The sequence below is a fragment of the Rhipicephalus microplus genome, unplaced genomic scaffold (assembly GCF_043290135.1).
Source record: "Rhipicephalus microplus isolate Deutch F79 unplaced genomic scaffold, USDA_Rmic scaffold_24, whole genome shotgun sequence".
NCBI classification, from domain to species: Eukaryota; Metazoa; Arthropoda; class Arachnida; order Ixodida; family Ixodidae; genus Rhipicephalus; species Rhipicephalus microplus.
This window is the reverse complement of record NW_027464597.1, coordinates 1,165,992-1,192,500: the sequence shown is the minus strand read 5'-3', so window position 1 is coordinate 1,192,500 and position 26,509 is coordinate 1,165,992.

Sequence of the window (26,509 nt, the reverse complement as noted above, 5' to 3'; positions counted from 1 at the left end):
AGGCTGTATGACTCCACGTTTAAGCATGTCATCTACTTGCTCCGTAATGACGCGGCGCTCTTCGGCAGAAACGCGGTAAGGACGCTGTCGCAGAAGCGAATATGAGCGAGCCGGTGTCAATAATATGAGTGACAGTCGTGGTGCGGCCCAGAGCAGGTTTCTGAAAGTCGAAAGAAGAGCGAAACTTGTTAAGGAGAGCAACAAGTTGGCTGCGATGCGAGGGGGAAAGGTCTGCGTCAACAGCATTGTCGAACGCTGGCGAGCTTGATGGCTCAGACACATGAGTGATTGCGGCAATGTGGCATGGGGATTCGTCGGGAAAAATAATATCATCGATAAGGTCGACAGGTTGTACATATCCTAAGGTTTCATCACGGAGTAAGCCAACGGGGTAGCTGTAGTGGTTGGTAACCAGCATTAAGGTTAAACTAGACACAATTGTAAGAACGGCAAATGGGAGCACGCTGCCCTTGAGTTCAGTAAAAACAGGAGATGGCGTAAACACCACCGTGGCGTCAGGTTGCGCCTCACATGAAAGGCTAATAGGGACTGAAGCTTCCAGAGGCAAGGTGATGTCGTCGTCAGCGATGAGTTTGCAGAGCAGAGGTGAACGGTCGGGCGATGCAAATTCACAACATCGCACTAGGGACACTTCCGCACGGCAACAATCGATGATAGCTTCATGACGTGATAAGAAATCCCAACCCAAGATGAGGCCTCGATCTTCGTTTGTTTGTTAGCTCTGATGTTATTGATGTAACATCTGCTGTGTCACAAGGGTCTGTTCTTGGGCCTATGCCTGCCTGCCTGCCTGCCTGTCTGCCTGTCTGCCTGCCTGCCTGCCTGCCTGTCTGTCTGTCTGTCTGTCTGTCTGTCTGTCTGTCTGTCTGTCTGTCTGTCTGTCTGTCTGTCTGTCTGTCTGTCTGTCTGTCTATCTATCTATCTATCTATCTATCTATCTATCTATCTATCTATCTATCTATCTATCTATCTATCTATCTATCTATCTATCTATCTATCTATCTATCTATCTATCTATCTATCTATCTATCTATCTATCTATCTATCTATCTATCTATCTATCTATCTATAAATAGATGAATAGATAGATAGCGTCATGAGAGCAAGATGGTAGTACAAAAAATTGGACGATGTACAAAACGTCTTGGATGACGACGCGCGCCGTACACACAGCCGAGGGATGAATGCGTTGCGTGCTAGCCGTGGACAGCACAATGCCATAGAGAGATGTGGTCACTTTCTTCAGTTTGCGACAAAATTTTGCGTTCATCACACAAACGGCAATACCAAACTTGGTATGACATAACATCACTGTATGAAGAACATATTCGACTTGTCGTAACATTAAAATAAGGACATGCATGTCATGACTGTCATGATTTATATTTCATGGTCTTGCTGCTTTTGCGGTGGTTTTGTTCACATGACATTGTGCAAAACTGCTATGGTATCACTTGACTGCAGAGCGAAGATCAGTGACAGACGCTAACGTGGAAATCATGACATGCATTTCATTTATTTATTTATTCATTTATTTACAGAATACTGCAGGCTCAAATCAGAGCCCATGCAGGAGTGGGAACAAGCGCTTGTACAAAAATGACCGGTGATTTTCCTGTTATGGCTAGTCATGAATACACGCCATGCTCATGGTGTGCTCGCAGTCGTTTCGCTAGCTTCACATATTTATTTATTTGTTTACACATGCGGCAGCGCTAATGGCGCTACGGCGTTAGTGGGTATACAAATATACACAAAAACATAACGAAAAATTATAAGCATAACGCAGACAGGTAACATAATAACATCGTGCGAAGATTAAAGCAAAAATATCAGAACGTGGAAAAAAGAAAAAAATAGCCTTTGCAAACAGATCAGGTTATTTCACACATATGTGTTATGAATTTCGGCTACAAAACTCTGAAATTGGAGTGAACGAAGATAACCAGGTAATGAATTCGAATGTTTGATGGGACGGGGAAAACACGTAAGATGAACATTTTAGTTTGAACGTAGTGAGGCCTCAAATTTAGGTTGTGATAGCTTCTCGTCGTTGAATATGGGGCGAGGGTTATGTATTCCTTGTTAATTGACAGTTTAGTTGTTGAGGAAACGATGCTTTGCAAGAACTTTAATGATTCAAGTCGGCGACGTGAATAGAGTGTAGTTAATTGCAGTGAAGATAGAGAGGAAGAGGGTGACAAATCGCGGTCATAATAAAGGCATATGAATCTTACCGCCTTTGTCTGGACTTCTTCCAGTTCTTGAATCTCGCACTGCTTATACGGATTCCAGACAACGGACGCATAGTCAAGTACAGGGTGAATGAGCGATTTATATAAGAGAAGCTTTGTGTCTTTGGGGGATTTAGATTAAGTGCGACGTAGATAGGCTAGTTTTTCAATGCTTTTGACATATATAGTTGATGTGCTTTGAACCTGAGATATTGAGTTAAAAAATAACACAAAGATACTTGTATTCGTAAGCGCTACTTGCTGTAAAGTTACCAAAAGAGTAATAAAAACAGGGGGTAATTTGTTACAAATGGACGTAAGCATCGTTTTCCTAAAGTTAAAGTGTTGAAGTTAACTTTCACCTGCCAGGATTTGCACCAATTGCAAAACCTAAAAAAAGACTCCTGCAAGCGGCCATGGTCGTTGTGTGTTTTGATCACTTCATACAAAACGCGATCGTCGGAATAAAATTGAACTGCACGGGAGGGTGTGGCCCAGCAAGTTGTTTATGTAAAGTAAAAAAAAGTAAAGGCCCAAGAACAGACCCTTGTGACACAGCAGATGTTACATCAATAACATCAGAGCTAACAAACAAACGAAGATCGAGATGACAAGAAGCTAGATAACCAGTTATTCAACTGAGGATTATCTAGTATCACATCGAGTCTGACAAATATATTAGAATGTAACAATATGTCGAAGGCTTTTGAAAAGTCTATGAAAATAGCGTCAACCTGGTCATCATGATCAAGACTAAGCAAGACACCATGCGTGAATTCGATCAATTGAGTTGTTGTGATAAAACCACGCTAAACCCAGGTTTTCTGTGTGACAGTAATTGTTTGAATTCCAAGAAGAGCGTAATGTGTTTATGAATGATGTGTTCTAACATTTCGCATGACTGAGAAGTCAATCATATCGTGTATAGGTCAATAGAGACTGCTTATCGCCTGATTTAAAAAGAGGGAGAACTTTAGCCATTTTTCATGAAGAGGGAACAGAGCCAGAAGACAAATATTTGTTGAATATGATTGATTGTTCATTATCTGGATGACCACACAGAATAGCGAAGTAAGAATGTGTTATGTATCCCGTCCGGGCTGATGCATTTTTGTACATCAAAGTTTCAAAGACGGCTGAAAATGCCTTCATTCGCTATTTTTATGTCACTGATTGGTTCAGAACGAGGAATACGCGGCAGAGAAGAAATGGCGCTGCTGCCAGAAATAAACACAGACTGGAAGTAGTTAGTAATAGCGTTTGATAGAGCTGGGGGGGTCAGTAATGACGTCATCCTCTATTTTGAAAGAAGAAGGCGAGTTAGCATGAGGCAAAATAGAACACCGAAATTTGCGTGGATTTATCCTTAACACTTCCGGCAACTGGACATGATAAAAGAAATTTTTCGCTCTTTTCATATTTGATGTAAATTCACACTTAGCCTTCTGAAACCAGGCATCGGCTTCATTAGGTCTCCGGAAGCGGCTAAGTCGACGGACACGGCGAGATAAGTGTAACAGGTCACTAGTATTCCAGGGAACGTTAGCACTGCTTTATTTTTTTACTTAATTGGCACGAATCTTCGGATAAACGACTTTACAAGATCTTCAATGTAACTAACAAGACAGTTTATATACCGACTCTCAGAAAGCGCACAAAACGTATCAAACTGAGCAGCTAAAATAACAATTTTGGAAATGTCGTCAGCACGAGTTAAATCGGGGACTCTGGTAAGTGTACAAGGCGATTTGGACGTGGGATAGCAAAGTGTTAACAACATAGCTTCATGGTTCAATATTCCTTCATTCATCTCGCAAGAAAAGTCGCGGTTAGCTAGATCTGTACTTAAGTAAACGAAGTGTAGGATACAATTCAGCCTATAGTTGGACGTTAGACGACCTAAGTAAGACCAAAAGATAAAAAATATTTATTATTCATGGCATATCGCAGCATCACAACCCATCACAGTCACAGAAGGCCAATGAATGTCAGGAGCGTCAAAATCACTCATAAAGATCAATCTTTATGAAGCAATATATATATGGCACAAGAAATTAGCAAGCGCATGAAGAATTTCAAGGAATGATTCGGGTGGGTGATATACAAAGCTAACTACAGTACACTGATTATTTAGGTGGACCTTACACTAGAGGGATTAAGTTTCAGGAAACGAGGGTAGCACTGAGAACCAGATATCTGAGCGGATGAGTAGTGGAACACAGCCACTAATGCCTTGTTTCCTGTCTTTACGTACGGCAATGAAACCTGGCGGAGTAAACTCACAATCGTAAATGTTACAATGAAGCCACAACTCTGTGATGCCAATGATATAAAAAGAATAAGTTGCGACAAGTCACAATAGATCTGGAAGCTTTTCAGCAATACCACGGGCATTGATATACCTAAAATGGTATTACGGAATGTCAGTGCAAACGTGATAATAATGAGATTAGTGTCATGTAATAACATGACAACATGCAACGCTCATTATAAGCTCACGACAGTTTTGATCACTAGCTTCCCATACACCAAATTTGGTACCATGTGACGTCAATGGACGATGAAGGTAAATGACACATACTAACATAATAATCGTGATATGCGTGTCATGTGAAAAATGATTACATTCCACGCTCATAGCGTGCTCCCGGCTATTTCGCTAGCTCTACATATACAAAATTTGGTATCAGGTGACGTGAATAGAAGACGAAGGTAAATGACACGTTAGACCTTGAGAATCATGAAATCAGTGTCATGTAAAACATATCTACTTGTACGCTCAAAGCGTGCTCGTGGCCGTTTCCCTAGCTCCACATATGCGAAATTTCACATTACGTGACGTCAATAGGTGACGAAGGTAGATGACACGAGGAAACATAATAATCATGGCGTGAAAGTTATAGCTGGCAAATTTCTCGTCCACCACGTAACGTTTTGTTCATTCTGAAGTGACATATCAAACTTCCTCATTTGTGCTTTGCACATTATCGCGTTCTATGGTACGTGAGAGCTGCCTATTTTTATTGTCTTGGTTTCTGCCGCTTTTTTTACATTACAGAACATCGGTTTATGCACGTTGGCAACAATTTTCACAATTTGCGGCTCGCTGTAAAGCAGTACAGATGACATAAGAAATGGCACTTTGTCCATGTAGTTCAGATGTGGAATGTCTTGTATACACTGCGGTAACATTGCGAAATTCCCACACGAGTCCGCCAAGTGCACCAGTGGTTACGGCACTCAGCTGCTGTCACGAATGTCGCGGGTCCCGGCATCGGTTGTCGCGTTTAGATGGAGGCAAAATGCCGAAGGAGTGTGTGCTGAGCGATTTCAGTGCTCGTTAAAGAACACAAGTTGGTCGAAATTTCCGTAGTCTTCCACTAGGCGTCTCTCGTGTTTATCGCATGTTTAAGGAGTATTAAACTCCAGATGATCATATTGATACATAACAGCCACTAAACACGGCTGCATGAAAAAGGAGTACGAAGTGAGTTTTTTCGTTTGATGCTGGACTGGCGGCATCTTTCTCGTCGAGTTCTGTGCGCTGTAAATAGATTATTAAACAAGTTACTCGTAACATTATTGGTGCAGGTGGACGACCCCACTACCTCGATGGAGACGCGCAGCGGTCGCACCATCGGCGACTTTTCGACTTCTTCGACTGCTGGTACTTCCTCTACGTCGCCATCATCAGTCTAAGCCACCACCTACGTCACACTCCCGCACCTCCGGGATCCCGGCACTTTCTACGGTGATGGTACGATCGACCTCGACACTTGGCTGAAGCGGTACGAGCGCGTCAGTGCAACTCACCGCTGGGATCCCACGCTCATGCTCGCCAACGTGCTTTTCTACCTGGACGGCACTCCCCGAACTTGGTTTGAAAGCCACTAAGCCGACATAACAAGCTGGGATCTCTCCAAAGAAAAGATACGCGACCTGTTTGGCGATTTATCTGGTCGTCAGCTCGCTGCGAAGAAGGCTCTTGCCACACGGGCCCAGTCTTCTAGCGAATCCTACTTCTCCTACACTCTTGACGTCTTGGCCCTTTGTTCCAAGGCCGACCAGTGCATGTCGGAAGACGAAAAGGTTAACCACGTCTTGAAAGGCATTGCTGATGATGCTTTCAACCTGCTGGTTTTTAACAACGTCTCGAGCATAGACACCATCCTTAAAGAATGCCGATGTCTCGAACAAGCTAAAGCCAGCCGCGAAGCCCAAAGCATCGTGCGGCTTCCGAACACAGCAGCCACTTCGTGTGAACACGCCTTCCACCAGGCCCCTCGATGTGACAACCTTACACGGATCATTCGTCGAGAGGTCGAGGCAGCACAAGCGGTAGCCACGCCGTTACTGACGCCTGCGCCTACCCCGACCACGATCTCTATGATACAAGCCATCGTTCGTCAAGAGCTATCGAATGTCGGCCTAAATCCTGTTCCTGCAGTATACTCTGCTGAGCCTACTTATTGTCCCCCTTCTGCTCCTCGCATACAACGCAATTCGTCCGAATGGCGTCCTCTTTATGACAGGCCCATATGTTTCAACTGTCGACGCATTGGTCATATTGCTTGTCACTGCCGCAGCTGCTGGGCTCCATCGTACCATTATGCACCTCAGTATGACGCCACTTCTGTTCGCCAGTCATCCCCATCCATTTCTCCATCAGCGCCGACAACATTTTCAGCTCCTGCAGCACCTCTGAGCAGACCTCGCTACGACCGGTCACCGTCCCCTGCTCGTCGTCAGTCCCGGTCAACCCCCCAACGCCTTGCTGCCTCCCCGACCTATTCACTGCACCTCCGACCGGAAAACAAGGCCGCGCAGCTTCTGGAGGTGGAGCTGCCTTGACGACCTTCGTAAGAAATCCTCGCTTAATGTCACGACGAACCGGAACCTTTTGGACGTTACTGTCGACAATGTTCGTGTCAGTGCATTGATAGATACTGGTGCGCATGCGTCTATTATGAGTGCTAACCTTCACCGCCGACCTAAAAAAGTTGTTACGCCCGCCCTCAACCGCGCTGTACGATTCGACGATGGAGAAACTGTCGCAATTCTTGGTATGTACTCTGCGCGAGTGTCTATTGGAGAGAGAAGCACTGTCATTCTTTTCGCCGTTATCGAACACTGCCCTCATGAACTCATTCTCGGTATGGATTTTCTAGCCACGCACTCTGCCCTCATAGACTGTTCAGCTGGCTCTCTCCATCTCGATTTACCCCTCTTTTCCGACCCGACCAGCCCACCGCAAACCAGCTTCTGCTGCATTGATTTCACGCGCCTCCAACCTAACTCTGTCGCACATGTCGACTTATCCTCCACGCCACCAGTACCTAATGGTGATTACATGGTGGCATGATGCCTGCCGTGATGCTTACGCATGGGGTTGCTGTGCCGCATATGATTCTGACGATTACGAGAACCCACACCTTCCTTACACTGGTCAACTTCTCACTCACCACCCAAGTTCTACCACAGGGTATCTCCCTGGCCAAAGTTACCACTCTCCAAAATGACCATGTCGAGCCCTTCAGAGTTGACAATTTTGGCAGCTCAGTTGGTGGTTTCACTCTATCACGTTCTTGGGGCGCCGACATCGAGCGAATGGTGTCATCGGACCTCACGTCTGAGCAAGCTGCAGCGCTTTGCCACGTTCTCGAGGGTTATCGTAGCATTTTAGACCTTGCCAGCAACTATTTAAGCCAAACTACCATTGTCAACCATCGCATAAATACTGGACATGCAACTCCCATTCACCGACGTCCTACCGTGTCTCTTCGTCGGGGCGTGCAATATTACAACATGAAGTCGGCAAAATGCTTGTGAAAAACATTATCGAGTGTTCATGCAGCCCCTTGGCTTTTCCAGTCATCCTTGTTAAAAATAACAATGAAACATGGCACTTTTGTGTCGATTACCGTCACCTCCACAAGATTACAAAAAAGACGTTTATCCTTTACCTCGCATCGACGACGCCCTCAACTGCCTGTACGGTGCTACTTTTTTTTCAACTATTGACCTTCGGACAGGGTACTGGCCGATAGCCATCGACGAGACGGACCACGAGAAGACCACATTCATCATTCCTGATGGCCTTTATCAGTTTAAGGTGATGCCCTTTGGTCTCTGCAATGCACCAGCCACATTTGAAAGAATGATGGACTCATTGCTCCAAAGGTTGAAATGGTCCACCTGCTTGTGTTACCTTGACGATGTTATTGTCTTTTCGCCCACATTCGACTCGAATCTCGATCGTTTGTTAGCTATTCTGGACGTTTTTCGTCGAACCGGACTCCAGCTTAACGCCTCCAAGTGCCACTTCCCTTGTCGTCAAATTTCCGTGCTCGGTCACCTTGTCGATGCCCAAGGCATGTGTCCAGACCCAGATAAAATTCGCGCAGTCACGAACTTTCCTGTTCCGAGGACTTAAAAGGTGTCCACAGTTTTTTGGGGTTGTGATCATATTTCTGACGCTTTGTTAAGCACTTTGCGACCATTGCACGTACCCTCACAGACCTCTTGAAGAAAGACGCCTCGTTTATCTTGGGCCATGACCAAGCATCATCGTTTTCGCAAATTACGACACTGCTTACTACGCCACCAATCTTCGCTCACTTTGATCCATTAGCCCCAACCGAGGTTCACACAGGCGCCAGTTGACACGGCATAGGAGCTGTGCTATTGCAGCAACAACGGGGACACAACCGTGTTATAGCCTACGCAAATCGACTGCTATTTCCAGCCGAGCGCAACTATTCCATCACGGAGCGTGAGTGCCTCGCCCTTGTATGGGCAGTCGCCAAGTTTCGTGCATACCTGTACGGGCGCTCATTCCCCATTGTCGCGGATCATCACGCGCTCTGCTGGCTAGCCTCCCTGAAGGACCCCACGGGACGTCTCGCTCGTTGGGACCTACGTCTTCAAGAAAACACGTTCTCTGTAATGTACAAAACAGGGCGATTACATCAGGATGCGGATTGTTTATTCCGCTACCCTGTTGACGAAGCAACCGATACTGACGCTATCACAAACGTTTTTTTCCGTGTCGCAGCTGTTGAACATTGGCGAAGAGCAACGTCGGGATGCTTCTTTACGAGCCATCATTGACAAACTGGAGTCAACGCCTCGCGACCCGTCCCTACGAATGTTTTTGGTGAAAGACGGGATCCTATATCGCCGCAACCTTGATTCCTTCGGATCAGACTTACTTCCTGTCATACAAGCGCACCTGCGTTCCACTGTCCTGCATCAACTTCATGACGCTCCCATGACGGGCCATTTGGGCGTTTATCACACGTACGATCGGATACGACGTCAGTTTTTTTGGCCTGGACTTGCCCGCTCTGTTCGACGCTATGTCGCCGCTTGTGAGGCCTGTCAGCGTCGCAAAACGCCGTCTGCCCTCCCAGCCGGCTACCTTCAGCCGATCGACGTTCCCACTGAACCTTTCTTTCGAGTTGGTCTCGACCTGTTGGGCCCTTTTGCACTCTCCACAGCCGGAAATAAATGTATTGCTGTTGCCACAGATTACGCGACTCGGAACGCAATCACACGAGCACTCCCGACCAGCTGCGCTACCTACGTTGCGGACTTTCTGCTGTACGACATAATATTAGTGCACGGTGCTCCCAGCCACCTTCTCACCGACCGTGGTCGCACGTTCTTATCAGCTGTTGTTCATGAAATCCTGAGGTCTTGCCATACCAAGCATAAATTTACTACTTCGTACCATCCCCAGTCAAATGGCTTCACGGAGCGCCTCAACAGGACCCTAACCGGTATGCTTGCCAAAAATGTTGGGCCAGACCACAAGGATAGGGACAATCATTTGCCGTATGTGGCGTTCGCCTACAATTCATCTCGTCACAACACTGCCGGCTATTTGCCCTTCTATCTCTTATATGGCCGAGACCCAACTCAACCCTTAGATACTTTACTACCTGCGGCCACTGAATATGCCCGAACCGACCACACGCGCCAAGTCGCTTGTGACCGTCTCCAGGCTTCACAAGTGCACCATCAACAGCTCTACAACTCTCACCACAGAGACGTGCACTTTTCCCCGGGTTCTCTCGTGCTACTCTGGTCCCCTACTCGGCGTGTGAGACAGTCTGAAAAACTGTTGTCGCCCTACACTGGACCATTCCGTATAGTTCGCCAAGTGACAGACGTCACGTACGAGATCGTTCCAACCGATCCAACAAAGTCATCGTCAGCTCAAAGCGACACTGTTCACGTGGCTCGGCTGAAGCCCTATTACCCCCTTTCGACATCATCTGCGTAGAGTTAGCACCGGGACGGTGCTTCTACCGCCGCGGGTTGTGATACATAACAGCCGCTAAACACGGCTGCAAGAAAGAGGAGGACAAAGTGAGTTTTTTCGTTTGATGCTGGACTGGTGCAATCTTGCTCGTCGAGTTCTGTGCGCTGTAAATAGAATATTAAACTAGTTACTCGTAACAATAATATTATTTTGAATAATAAAATTATAAATACTAGCGTAAAAGAACCAATAAATCAATCATTTATTCAACGTGCCCTCGAAGAAGCATAGTGTCTCAATGCAGGTGCCCGCAAAAATAAAACAATGAAATGAAACAATAAAATGCAGACAGTCTAAGCAAAAGAAACAAAGTAGAAAAAGGGAAAACGCACATAAAGAAAGAAATCAGTGCAAACAAGAAGAATAAAAGAGAAAACCAGAATAATGGAAAGGGAGTGCAAAATACAGGTTAATGTACACAACGATGTAGGAGTCATCATGAAACACGGAAGAGGAAAGAATCTGTACGTTGGGAAAGACTAGCTAAGACATTGCAGAGCTGAGATGAAAAAATCATAGCATATTCACGGAGTGAATCGTGATTTGATTGATCTGTGGGGTTTAACAACCCGAAACCACCACAAGCTTATGAAAGACGCCGTACGTAGTAGAGGGTTTCGGAAATTTCGACCACCCGGGGTTCTTTAACGTGCTCCCAAATCTGAGCACACGGGCCTACAGCATCTCCGCCTCCATTGAAAATGCAGCTGCCGCAGCCAGGATTCGATCTCGCGACCTGCGGGTGAGTAGCCGAGTACCTTAGCCACTAGACCACCACGGCAGACGTGAATGATGATGAGAGGGGCGAAGCGTTGGAGGGTTTCATCGCTGAGCCGTGAGCCATCCACGAATATTGCCCACTACATCATCAAATAGTTGACAAACACTGTAAATATTTATACAAGAAATTTTAGCTATACATCGCTTCTGTTCCCCCTTCATTATAAGGGCTTTATTTCTTGGTGAAGTGGTGGATCGGTAGTGGGGTGTAGTGGGATGTTTGCAAGGAAAAAGTAGTGGGCAGTTTGCAAAGAATAAACAATAGGTGGTCACGTAGAAACAAGGGATAGATGCAGTGTAAAAAAATATATGGCAGATCCACGAGGTGGATGATGAGGAGTTTGGGCGAAGCTCCTGGAAGTAACACCGTAAAATTTTCTTCCGTTAATTCGCTTGCCGATATGCGCGCTTCCTCGCCGCTTCCCATTGTCGAACGTTTTCAAGATCTGCTTCGCGACGTTGACGTGCTGCCTCGGCCTCTCGTTCCCGTAGGGAAGGATCTTGCCGACGCTGGCGTGCCGCTGCAGCTTATTGTTCCCGTACTGCAGGATCTTGCCGACGCTGCCTTGCTGATGTGGCCTCTCGCTCCCGTTCGGAAGGATGTTGCCGACGCTGACGGGCCGCTGCAGCTTCTTGTTCACGTACGGCGGGATCTTGCCGATGCTGCCTTGCGGATGTGGCCTCTCGTTCCCGTACGGAAGGATCTTGGCGGCGACGTCGCGCAGCTTCCCGGCGCGCTTCTGTCTCGCGTGCTCTAACTTCAGGATCCTGTCCGCGAGCGCGCGCCGCCACTGCCCCGCGCGCCCGCCTTTCGAACTTCTTATCCATACGAGCACACACCGACGGCAACGAGCATCGGCAACTACAAACCTGTATCGATATGGTTTTGATTATAAAACCATTGCTTTAGAAAACACCTGGCGTTTTTCGTTAAGCAGCAGGCGTCTTCTTTTTGTTTTGCTTTAGAAACATCTGGTGTCTTTTCGTTTTGGTTTTAGGAAACATCTGGCGTCTTCTGTTGGTTAATCAAAAATTTTTTATTGTTTAATCACGCACAGGAGAAATATCACCAGGCACTACCTTGGAGGTAAACAATGGCTTCTACTGGGAATTGGTTGATTGGTTGGTTGTTTGTTTGGTTGGTTAGTTCCTCAACACCTTGGCGCAACCCACCTAAATGAATAGGCCATGAATGGAACGGTGCATTGCTTTTTAAATTAATTCAGTTCTTGAAAGAGAGGGTTAGATTAATTAGGTAATATAGGTAATAATATAAATGTGTTGAATTTCTAAACAAAAAAAACCTTGAAAAGAAAGCATAATAAACACTAAAAAAATTATACGTAAAACAACTGAAGTTACTTATTTTTAGCATTCCATTCTTTTAGATTCTCGTAAGAATTGTGTAACAGCGGAAAAAACGCTCCTGTGGCTGAATCCATATGTGACCCCGCCAAATGAAAGAATCACCGGAAGTGTCAAGTTTAAGCCCAACTTACGTAGGGGTTCTTCTAGTAGATTTTTCCTTTGAATTTTGAATTTTCGGCATGACAAAAAAAGTGCTCTAAAGATTCCCTCTCATCACAATAAAGGCGACTGTGCCAGACCCGACCTGTGAAGGCAAAAGTTCAATGAGGGAAGTCGACAACGCAGCCTGGTAATCACTATTTCTTCCTTTCTTGATGAACACCACTTGTTCTTCCAAGGGAACATTATCTGTGGGTAGTCCGATACAAACAAAGGAGATTTTTCAAAGTTATTGGCCGTTGTGCGTTTGTCAAAGCGTGCTAATGCAATATATTCTCAAGTAGGCAAAATAGGTAAAACAGGAAAATCAAGGGAAGATACAGCTAGTGCATCTGCTTGCTCATTCAGACCTAAACCTATATGGCCTCGTACCCAAACTAGTCGGACGAGTCGCACACGTGTAGGAATGAGCGAGTAGAAAGTTTCTAAGGTACGCGAAAAAGTTGGTGAGCTTAAGGCAGTACAGACCGAGAGACAGTCTGTGAGAACAATCACCGCTGATAGATCTTGCGGCACTTTACGCAATGCTAGGACGATTGCCAGTAGTTCAGCTTAGTAAATAGGTGTAAAGTCGGGTAATAGAATTGAGAAAGCCCAATCTAGAGAGGATGATACGATTCCTACACCAGCCTTCTCTTCATAAACAGAAACGTCAGTCGCTATCACTGACTATCAGTGAGAGACAGCAAAAGTCGGCTTTTACCACTTCTACTTCTACTAACGTTTCCTACTGGAACATGCCAATGGCTGCTAAAGAAGAATGAGAGACAGGAATTTGGCTTTTAGTTAATGCGCACGCTGCGAACTTTTTTTTTATTGTTCAACAACGCACAGGAGAAATCGCCCACGGGCACCACCTTGCAAGTCAAAGCGTAAGACTGGTTACACACTACGACTACGACTACAAGAAACAAACGAGTGCCGCTATAAGGAGCTGCGCCCCTAAAATCTATGGTTGTTTAACGTGCATCTGGATACAAGAACACGACCATCTTGCATTTCATATTGGCTACTTCTCAACAGTACTTGCTTTATGGTTGGCGAATTGGTGGATCGGTGATGGAGTGTGGTGGGATGTAAGCAAGGATGGAGTAGTGGGCAGTTGACAAAGGAGAACTGTATACATGTATATGTGCTATTGTCTTTTTATGTTTTTTATATGTACCAATTAGGTGGAACGGGGTAGCCATCGCCAAGTAACGGTGACAAAAACTCCTCCGTTTATTTTATATTTCTATAAAAAAGAGGAACTATAGGCGGTCACGTACATACATACATACATACATACATACATACATACATACATACATACATACATACATACATACATACATACATACATACATACATACATACATACATACATTCATACATACATACATACATACATACATCATTTGAGCGAGCGATCAAAGCCTGCGGACTACTGTATTTCGGTCATCTAATCCGTCTACCTTTCCTACAGAGGCCGCGCTGCTGTATCTACGGGTCAGTTACATATCGCCCTCCTGGTGAACCGGCAATCCGTCAACTTCAACACGTGTTTTGCAAGTAAGTCAACTACTGCTATCTGCTGTCTCCACCACTGGTGTCGCTGCTGTGCCTGTAATCAGGATACTTAAGCATCCCCGTGGCCATCCAGCAGCATCATTTGAGCGAGCGATCAGAGCCTGCGGACTACTGTATTTCGGTCATCTAATCCGTCTACCTTTCCTACACAGGTGATTCAAGTGCTTCATTCTTACGTTTTATTTTATTCTATTTTCCCCCCTGACTGCAGTGCTCTGATCGCTTGTCTTGATATGGATTCTACCATTGCATCGCTTTCCAAAGAGTTTGAAGACTTTAAGGTGACAATTGAAAGAAAATTAGCTACCTTTCATAACTTGTTGGAATCTGTAAAATCTGCAGTGAATGGGTGTCACCCGGAAAGTGTGAACAAACTGCAATCTGAGGCCGATGACATTAATAAAGCCATGGATTTCATGAGCAGTCAGTTTAAGGCTGCGAAGTTGGAAAACAGCGGCCTCATATCTGACATTAAGCACCTAAAAGAAAATAATGAGATGCTGCTGCAAAAGATTAGACATTTAAAACAGTACTCTCGCCTCAATAATTTGGAAATAAGAGGTGTTCCAACAACGCAAGGCGAAAACTGCAGAAACATTGTTGGGCTTCTCGGCGAAAAGGTCGGTTGCCCTATCATACCTGAGGACATCGATACTGTACACAGAGTACCAACGCGCGACATAAATAACAAAAACATCATTGTGCGCTTCTGCTCGCACGACATGCGCACAGAGGTTCTGAAGAAGGCTTGGAAGTTCCGCCCAAAAACAGACTTGCTCGGTTTTTCGGAAACGCAGGAAAAGCCAATATACGTTAATGAGCACCTGACGTCTGATAATAAGCGGCTGTTTTCTAAAGCACTTGCACTCAAGAAACAAATGAAGTGGGCTTTTCTGTGGACTGACAATTGTGTTATTAAGGATAGACAAACTCTCGATAGTGTGGTGCACAGAATTGTCAGTGATGTTGATCTACATGTGTTCAACGCATAGGCGTGAAATAACGTAAGCTTGGAAAAAAAATTAAACCATATTGGCTTATTTTCTTCCGGGAAACATTATTAACATTTCTTCGCAGAACTGGGGTTTTTCTTCAATTCATTTCAATGCTCGTAGCCTTCCTAAAAATCATGACAGTATTACCGCTCTACTAGCTTCCCTTAATCATCAGTTCTCGGCTCTCTGTTGCTCCAAAACTTGGTTATCACCCGGTCATGGTGACTTGTAGAGCTTTCCCGGTTATATAAGCGAATTTTCTCACCGAACTGATGATCGTCTTGGTGGCTCCGTCATTTTTATATCAAACAACATTCTGTATAAAAGGCGCAATGATTTAAACCTAAATGTGACGAAATGTAAAACTCTTTGGTTGGAAATTGATCTGTCGGGTCTTTGTCAGAATGAACGAAAAACTATTCTTGCTATGGTCTATCGATCCCCTTCCAGTGACCCCTCTGCTTTTTGTAATGCGCTCCATCACTTGCTTGATAAACTTACTGCTGAGCGCAAGAATATAATAATTATGGGCGATATGAACTTTGATTTACTAGATTCCTCTAACCATTCTGCTCTCGAGTATAAGGCTTGTTTTCATAGTTTTGGGTTTAAATCGCTAATATCTGTACCAACACGCTGTTCTGATAACGGCTCACAGTCATCAATCGATCACATCCTCACAAACATTGATGACGTCAGTCATGGTGGTGTCATTGAGAGTGACATCACAGATCCCTTTTTTGTATTCCTATATTTTGAACACGTCATCACTCGTAGCAACCTAATACCTCACTTCACCTCACTTCACTTTATTTCCTTAAAGACCCCCGAGAGGGTATTACTTAAGGGGTGAGTTAACAAATAAAGTTCTGTTCTTCTTGTTTGACACGCGTTTTCATTGCGAAAGACGTGCAGACAGTTGGTCGAAAAATGTTGATGGACAGGAAATGGCAACGACGTCGTGGGGAAAGTCATTCCAGTCGTTTGCAGTCCGTACAAAAAAAGGACATAGAAAAAGTGGTCGTTCTATAGCGTGGGCGGGCAACTTAAAGTGTATGTCTAGTGTGGTGAGATATGCGGGCTGGTGAACATTGTAGGGATGACGGAATGGGCTGTGAAAAATTTTCTGAAGCAGGCAGAGGCTAGAAATGCGACGGCGAACGTCAAGGTTTAAAAGAGCAGATTTTTTTTGAGGGATGATACATTATTATTATACGAATACGAAGAATGAATGAACCTAGTAGCACCGTTTTGAACTGCCTCAAGTGAGTCGATGAGATATGCTTGGTGTGGGTTCCAGATTGCAGAGGCATATTCGAATTTAGAGCGAATAAGGGATTTGTAAGCCTGTAACTTGACGTCCTGCGGGGCATGCCGAAGGTGACGTTTCAGAAAACCTAGGGATTTGTTTGCAGATGATATAATGTTGGTAATATGCAGGCGCCAGTTAGGATCTTTGCACAGGGTGACACCGAGATACTTATATGATTGCACCTGTTTGAGGGCGACGTTAGCGATTGAGTAAGGGAATAAAGAGGGGTTGCTACGGCGGTGGAAAGAGACTGTTTTACATTTCTTAGGGTTAAGTTTCATAAGCCAGCTTTCACACCAGTCCTGCACGTGGTTAAGGTAATCTTGAATAGCGGTTTTATCTGTCGGGTTAGTGATTGAGTGATAGATTACACAGTCGTCAGCAAACAAACGGATACTGGAGGAGACATGCGAAGCTAAATCATTAATATAAATTAAGAAGAGAAGGGGACCAAGAACGAAGCCTTGGGGGACACCTGATGTTACTGGAAGGAGGTTAGAGGGCACGTCATCAATTGAAACAAACTGGGAGCGGTTAGTTAGAAATTCCTTAATCCAAGCTAAAACATCGGGATGTATATTTAAAGATCTAAGTTTCATTAGCAGTCGCTTATGAGGTACCTTGTCGAACGGTTTCGAGAAATCTAGAAATATTACGTCAGTCGGCAGGTTAGTATCTAGACTTGTGTGCAGATCCTGGACAAAAAGGGCTAATTGGGTTTCGCAAGAGTAACCCTTACGGAACCCGTGCTGGGCAGGATGGAAGAAGTTATTGGCATCAAGAAAAAGAATGATTTGGGTGTAGATGACGTGTTCCATAATTTTACAGGGTACGCTTGTTAGAGAGATTGGGCGATAATTTAGGGGGCTGTCTTTATTACCTGATTTGAAGACCGGAGTGACCTTCCCCACCTTCCAGTCGTCTGGTAAGATGCCTGTGCGAAGTGACTATGAGAATAATAATGACAAAATCAATGAAGAAATAGATTTCGTGTTTTTAAGAATTTTAGCATTGATTTCGTCCACACCTGCTGAGGAAGACAGTTTCAATTTTTCGATAACAGACAATACACCCGATAGAATAAATGTGATAGGCGGCATAAAAGACTGGATTCCATTCGGTAACGCAGGAAACGGTATGTGGCTTTCGTTGATAAAAACAGATGAAAAGCCAGCATTGAAAAGTTCAACGACGTCAGTAGTACTCATATCATCGCCAGCTTCATTTTTCAATGTAACCGTGTGGGATTCCTGGGGCTTAATGATTTTCCAAAATTTCCTGGGATTATTGGTTAGAATCTTGGGTAAATCTGTGTGAAAAAACGAGCGTTTTGCGCTGCGTATGGCGAGGAAATGCGCTTTTTCGGCCGGGTAGTATTTATCCCAGTTCTTAGCTATAGGTATAACTTGGCAGCCCGAAATAATCGTTTATTTTTAATACATAGTGTTTTCAGGGTTTTTGTGAACCATGGTTTCTGACAAGATGCGCAAAATGTGGTTTTCTTTATGTACTTTGTTGCCAGTTTCCATATTTTGTTTTTGAAAATCATCGAGTTGTCCTTTACTGATCTGTTCCAAAAGTTTGCTTCGAAGTCCGGAAAAAAATTTTGAAGTTCGTTATTTATTGTCTCGTAGTTTCCTTTATCATACAGACTGATAGTTTTAGGATGAGGCTTGCGGGACATATGGTCGAAATTCAAGACTGAGTGTATTACCTTGTGATAGCTGATTTCACGAAGGTATGTAAGTGACGATAAACTTTCGGGTGCGTTGTTAGAATCAAGTCTAGTATATTGGCTGAGTTGTTTGTCACGCGGGTGGGTTGGCTCCGATACTAGCTGAGTAAGATTAAAGTTTAAGCAGATGTTTACAAATTCTTTTGTTTCAACACTGCTCCCTGCCAAAGCGACTTGGTCTTTCCAGTCAATATCGGGATAGTTAAAATCGCCAAAAAGTAGGACATGGGCGTTGGGTTGGTTAACAATGAGGTAGTTCAGTATGTTGTTGAATTTCTCAGGAAAGTCTGGACTGCTCTGTGGGGGACAATAGCACACTCCAAGCAGCAGAGTTACTGGCGTAGAACGAATACGAAGCCATAATATTTCATTGTCAGATGTAATGTCAACAACTGAGCACGATAGTGACTTGCCAGTGGCGATTAAAACACCTCCCCCTCGAGCCCCTTTGCGGTCGTTCCGAAAAACGTCAAAATTCGGGAGATCAGCCAGGATTTCATTGTCCGTAAAGTCACTTGAAAGCCACGTTTCGGTGAGGACGAGTATATTGCTGTCGCATGACAAAACAAGATTAGATAATTGTTCGCGCTTTGAAAGAAAACTACGGGCGTTAGTGTAGATTACGGAGATGGAAATATTTGGTCGTAATCGATTGCATGGGCGGTGTGACGGTTGGCGTTGCTTTTCGGATTGCTACGCCAGTTCTTTGATGGATTGTGACATTTCATCGAAGACATACCGCTTGGAGCCAAGAAAGAACGTTTTGTAGGGGCATCAAAAAGCGATGGGTTCGCTCCTAGCGAAGGCAATGAGGTGTTTCCGTGCGATTTAGACGGAACGAGAGAAATCCTGACCTATTGCGTAAGTTGTGCCTTTCAGTTTTTTGCCGTTAGAAAAAATCGTTTCTTTAGTTTTAAACGATGTGAATTTTAGAATGACCGGGCGGTGCTGGCCAGGCTTGTGACGACCGAGCCGGTGCGCCCTTTCAACTTCTTTCGTGTCAATTTTACCGTTTAAGTGTTCGCTGCAGAGGCTCACAATTAGTTCTTCGGACTCAGAGAAAGTTTCAGAGTGGTTAGTATCTGGGAGACCATAGAATATTAGGTTGTTCCGTCGCGAGCGGTTTTCCGCATCGTCAAACTTGACCTCCAAGGTTTGAATGTGAAGAGCTGTAGCGCCTGCACTGGTCTCTAGCACCGTTATTTGTAATTGAACGGTTGAGAGGCTTTGGTAGTGTTTTTCCAGCTGCGTTATTCTATTACTTAGGTAACTGATAGTTTTTTCTGTAGTATTCAATTGTGCTTTTTGGGTCTTGCACCTTGGAAAGAAGCTTAGCCCGCCCAGAAGATATATTTTTTAGTTCAGTGAGAATGACAGCACTATCGTTAGGGGGCCCTGGTTTGCTCTCAATGTCCCCAGACAGTAACAGCAATAAACAATGTATGACATCAATGCATTCGAAGGCCATGCATACACAACACTGCGGGCTCGGCAGCTATACCAGACAGTAATTGCTTGATTTTTTGGAGAGTAGCGAGCTTTGTCTACTAACCTGCATTGCGAACAGGAGCGGGTTACAGGACTGTTACGTGGCGCAGCCACCGAGCCCACAGAGCGGCGCACCGGGATGCTGCCGCTTTATAGCTGTTGCTGATGTCGATGAAGATGAAATTTGTGATGTCTGCAGGATCTATACTTCCTCGGGTGGGGGCGCCGTTGACAGGCCAGAATGTTGGGGTTGGAGGTGCATTGGGTACTCGTACCCGCGCTGGTGTCGAGCCACAGAGGCTCGCGGGCTGCTGGTCCGTCAGCCGCTGCACCGAGTGAAGCCGAGGAGAGTAGATGGATGACGAGCGTAGCATACACCTGCATGGCGAACAGGAGCGGGTTTCAAGACTGTTTCGTGGCGCAGCCACAGAGCCCACGTAAAAAGTATCATCAATTAATACGCCAAAAGTATCGCTTTGATTTAGACAAGTACTGCATGCTCATTGCCGATGAAGATTGGTGCAGTTTATATGCCGCGAATGATCCTGAAGAGGCCTTAACCAGGTTCTACGACAGTATTTATTCAGCAGTTGAGCGTTCAACTACGTTGCAATCATCTAACAGACGCTACTTCGCCCCACGGTGCCCATGGTTATCCCAATCACTGATACGTCCTCTTCGCAAAAAAGAGAACCTATATAAAAAGACGAAACGTCAGCCTTTTAATCCACGCTGGAAATCACGCTATAAATCTTACTGCAGCACATTAGCTACACTTTTGAGAAATGTTAAACAAAGTTACTATGAGCGAGAACAACATAATTGTGGACATAACTCAGGGAAAAAATGGTAGCTTTTAAAAGAATTTTTAAATTCTACTCAGTCGCGCAGAAAAGTGACCTCTTTTCGTGTCGACAACGTCACCCTCACTGCAGCCAGTGACGTGGCCAACGCCTTTATTTAACACTTTTCCACTAGCCTTGCGGTCCCCCTCTCCTCAGAATATGTACCTCCGTTTTCTCACAGTCCTCAGTCGATGTTTCTTGTTCCTACAATTGCTTCTGAAATTTCATCAATTATTTCTGGATTAAAAGCTACCGGAGCTGGGTTAGACAACATCCATTCAAAGCAAAACTTGTAAGATCTTTTGTAGCGCCTGTATTAAGCCATGTTTTTAACCGCTGTTGAAGAACGGTGTTTTCCCGGATAAATTAAAAGTTGCGAAGGTATTGCCAGTATACTTAAGAAAGGTGATACCCTCAGCATGTGCAATTACAGGCCCATATCTGTCCTTCCCTTCCTGGATAAAATTTTTGAAAAACTAATCGAAATAAGATAATCTAAATATTTAAGCAAATTTAACATACTTTCTCCTTGTCAGTTTGGTTTTAGGGCTGGTCTTTTCACTGATACTGCAATTGCTTGTTTCACTGACAAAATCAGATCATTCATTGATAATGGTAACATCACAGGATCTTTCTTTGTCGACTTTACTAAAGCGTTTGAGAGTATTGATCATTTCATCCTATTTCGCAAACTCCAGTACTATGGCATAACTGGTCCCGCATTAACGCTATTAAAGAGCTTTCTTCTTAGTAGGTTTCAGGTTGTCTCGGTCGAAAATTTTACATCCAGTCCCAACCCCATTACAAGAGGTGTTACGAAAGGTTCAATTTTGGGTCTGTTATTATTTTTATTATTCATAAATGATTTACCAGGTTGCCTTAATTATTCTTCTTGTTTACTTTTTGCTGATGACACGACTCCCTTTCCTCATCACTTGGATTTAGCGACTCTCGTATCAAGACTTCAAGCTGACCTTGATTGTCTTGTTCACTAGTGCAACTCTAATAAATTGTTCATTAATCCGTCTAAAACCTGTTTTATGCTTTTTTATTCACCAAACAAAAAACTAGGATTCATTCCTTACCTTTATGTGAACTCAGTAGTTATTTCTTTAGGTGATCATACGTCATTTTTAAGAGTTATAATAGAAACACATCTAAAATTTCAGCAACATACCAATTCTGTTTGTAAAAAGATTTCGTACGGTATCAGGGCGTTGGTCAAATCACGAATGGGTTTTAACATCAAAACTCTGAAGGCATTGTATTATGCATTTATACACAGTCATCTCAGTTATTGCATTACATCATGGGCTAATTCATAATCGGTGCATATTTGGGCGTTAGAGGTATTGCAAAAACAAGCAATTCTACTCATAACTTCCGCTTCACGTCAAGCGCCATCACATGAGATTTTTCGCGAGCTTGACGTATTACCCATCTCCCAAATGTACGTTTATAGTGTGTGTGTCTTGTTTTTCAAAATTTTTCACCATACCCTCACTATCGACATATTTCCTATTACCTCGTTGAATAATTCCAATAATACTAGATTCGCGGTCACCCATAACCTGCTATTACCTAAAGTTTGCACTAATTATGGAAAAATGAGCATTGGTTTTTCATCAATTTTATTATAGAATTGTTTATCACATGATGTGAAAGAGTTCACATTCTTGTTTTTAAAGAAAATTTAAAAAGTTTCTATTAAACGTATAACTGCTAGATTTTGTTAATTTTCGATATCTTGCTTTGTTTGTCAAAAAAGTTCGAAATGTTCTGTGACTTGTTCTTTCGTTATTCACATTTTAGCTTTTTCATTGTATTAACATAGGAGGTCCCACCTGCGGTTTACTACCTTGGGACCTCCTCCTGCATACTTACCCACAATTTACACTTCTGATGCTAATAAAGAAACATTGATTGATACATACATACATACATGCATGCATGCACACATGCATACATACATACATACATACATACACACACATACATACATACATACATACATACATACATACATACATACATACATACATACATACAAGAGATGGACAGACCCACGCCTTTTGGAGCTTCGCCCCTAAAAACGATGACAGTGGACTGTGAAAGGCATCAAGATAATGAAAGTTAACATAATAGAAACTTTGCGGTCTGTGCATGGCAGAGCGTGCAAAGAAGTTGAGAGGTACAGGGCAGATCAAATGTTCCCAGGCCTCTACTTCATGTAATCCTATGGTAGCGTGGCTCGGCAATATAACCCCCTCCCCCCCTTCCCCTGTACATAAACTGCTCAATTCTCTGTGCTTATTTTAGCCCAATCGAAAACGTTAAGCAACTGAGAAGTAAAGCACAGGATAGTATACCGTGAACTAGTTTAAAAAAAATAACAGGCCAGTGTGATTTCATCGGCAGTGAAGTGATGGCAATGATAACAATTTGGCTATGTTAGAACGCGATACAGAGGCCCTTCTAGCCAAATGGTGGTTTTAAATGCTTAGAAGCTTTTTTCTGGACTTGCTCATTGGCGTCACTGCCAGATTTAGCAATGCCATCACACATCACAGATACACATTACAGTTGGGGAAGTCATATTGTAGTGTACAATTCGTGGAAGACTGTAGGAGAACTGCGTTCTCGAGAAATTCGACAAACACTGCCGAAAAAACGAAGTATACTCAAAGAAGCACGTTTAGTGTGAGCCGAGAAATTGAGCGCACTATCAAAAAGAACACCAAAATCACTAAACCGAGGAACCATACATAAGGGCATGGTACTGACAAACTTTGGAAATGGCATGTTGTTTGTTTTGCGAGATATGCTCATTAATTAACTCATTTAGGTATTCTGAAAAGTGTTATTGCTGACTCACCGACCGGCAACATCCGCTTGCCACGTAAACAAGCCAGGTTCGATCCCCGCTCGGACACACCATACGGAAAAACAACACAAATCCACAGCAAGTGACATTCGTTGACTGAATAAATTTCTATAAAGTGGGCATTAGGGGGAAACAAGAATAACGAATTGCAGAAAAAAAACATCGTTGACGTAAAATAAAAGTAACAGTGGGCCTAACAGCAATCTTTGAGGTGCTCCGCAAGTCACTTTGTCCAAGGAAGACGTTTGGGTCTTTACGGCAACATAACATATTATATTAAGCAGGCTGTTGTGTAGAAAATTCACAACATACGAGTCAACATGAAAGTTTACACGTTTAACCTAAGACAGTGAGTGGCCGACTACGTGAAAAACCTTGCTCAAGTCAGAGTACACTACGTTGACTTGTCATCTCTGAAAAATAGGTGGGGAGATTTGCGTCGTGCACTCAGACTGGGAAGACTTGCGGTAGTTGAGCGGGCCAGGAGAAACCCGTGTTGATTGGGATTCAATGAATTTATTCACGCCCACATACAATATTTCGTGAAGAATGAGATAAAAAATCTTTGATGTTGTACACAGTAGGAAAATCGGGCGATAATTAGGAGCATCTCTTTGGCAGCCCGACTTAAATACAAAAAAAAAACACGTGTAGTTTTGCACACGCTAGGAAATGGAGAAACATTCAGATAGTTATGATATATTGCAGTACTACTGAGGCAAATATACTATCATAATCATTTAGTATGTCGGAAGCAATGCCATCATGGTCACAGAATAAGGATAATTTCAAGCACCTAATGCATAAAAAGATGAGTTTTTTATCCCGCTACAGACCACTAGATGTGCTAACTGCATTGTGTTGTTGTCCTGTCTGAGTCCTAGAGTCTCAGGTCTTATGAAAAGATGCAAAATGCGTCGCAAAACAGTCACCGACGGCATGCACCTCGACACCATCCGAGTCCGTTACACTGTAATAAAAAATCAAGTACTCGGGTAGTAATTCTGCTACACAACAATAATCGTCATCTGACTTGCTCGCGCTGTCCTTCTTGAAAACCCGCCGCTGGTCACTTTTCTATTGGGAATGCTATGTCACATTGATAACGCGTGCACCGTTCCGACGCCACGTAGACAATATCAGTACGTGTGTCCGTATCACACATATCTAAGTCGTTCTAAAGGCACCATCTTCACCACGTTCTGTTCTTGCTCTAAAACAAAGGTGTCATATGTGTTTCAGACTTGTTAAAGTAAGCCCTGGCATAAAAATTATAAACGCGCGTAGCAGTACGTTTTCAGAAAAGGCGTTTTCTTTTCAGGGTTGGTATACATTTTTCTATTGGCGATTAGTGCAGTGGACTTCTTGTAATACTTCTGTTTATTTCGTTGAGAACAATGGAAGGAGTGCTGTCGAATCGCATTGTGCATCGGTTTTCTTCATAGTATTTTCTCGACGGTGCTCCAACCACTTCATTGTGGTATTAAAATTTAGCGCCAGTCTTTCTAGCACCTCAACGTATAATGTTTCTTTTAAATATATATGCATGTAGACGATTACGGTAAAGTGATTCCTTGGCAGTTTTCAGGTGTGTGAGCTCCACTTCAAGCTATAATATTTGAGAACCACAACCAATTATACCAGCAAAAGAACCGGCCGTGCATTAGAAGCGCCCACGGGACTACACGGTTTACTCTAGACCCAGTATAAACATCTCCCCTGGGTTCTAAGTTATAGAAGCGATTCTTCATGTCATCTCGACACTCGGTCAATACCATGTTCTTATATAAGCTATCTTTATTTAGTGATATTGGTGTACTTTTTTTGGTAGTATGCGAGATGGGCAAGAGCAAAAAAGAAACGCCACACCACGCACTCCCCTGAATAGCTACGAGTCTATGAAGACAGATGTTTGAAAGAGTGAAACAAAAAACAAAAAACTGCAAAACCTTTGAAATGAGTATGACTAGTTTCTCTGCATGGCATAAATATTGCGTGCGTGTGCGTGTAAGTAAAGAATAAATAAAATTTACCTTATTTATTTTTTGACATTGGTGGTCTAATAAGTTTTGCTTTCATAGATCGACGACACGTTCGATATCGCAAATTATTGAACCTTTTTGTAGAAGAAAAGGCTTATACAAATAAATCTTCAAATGTTTTCAAGCGTTATAAAATAATTAAACCAACGTCTTTTCGGCGCGAAAAGCAGAAAAAAAGGTTTTTAAGCACGTGAAACTTGCTGCAGACGCTTTTTTTAAAAGGGAGATGATGGTGGCAATGGATGCAGAGCCTCCCGGACGCGCGCTCGCTACAGCAAGACGAGTGACGTCATGGTAGCACTGAGCAGACCTGAAAACATTTTTCTAGGCGGCATTGGCCGTTCGCGATTACGAACTACCGGAACGGTGGTGATAGCGCAAGGAAAGTGCTTCGAGTAGATAACGATTATTGTTGTATGGCAGAGACAATCCCCGATTCTCGATTTTTTACAGTGAGTCTGAAGGACTCCTTCCTTTTGCTAGACCATTCGCGCACATACTTTCAAACTCAGCTGGCCAGCCAGAACCATATTTTGCTAATAATGCAGTATATTTACTGTGGTGCCGTTTATATAGGCGTATGGAGAGCGTCCTGAAAGAGCTCATATCTTCCTCTCACTTGCTGAATGGAGAACATTCAGACTTCTTGTGCGCGATCTTTGTATTTCGTTGCACTTATAAGTTCAGGGGAAAACCAGTGGGAGGGTCCATGACGTTTAGGCACATGCTGCTGTATAAACTTACTCATGCT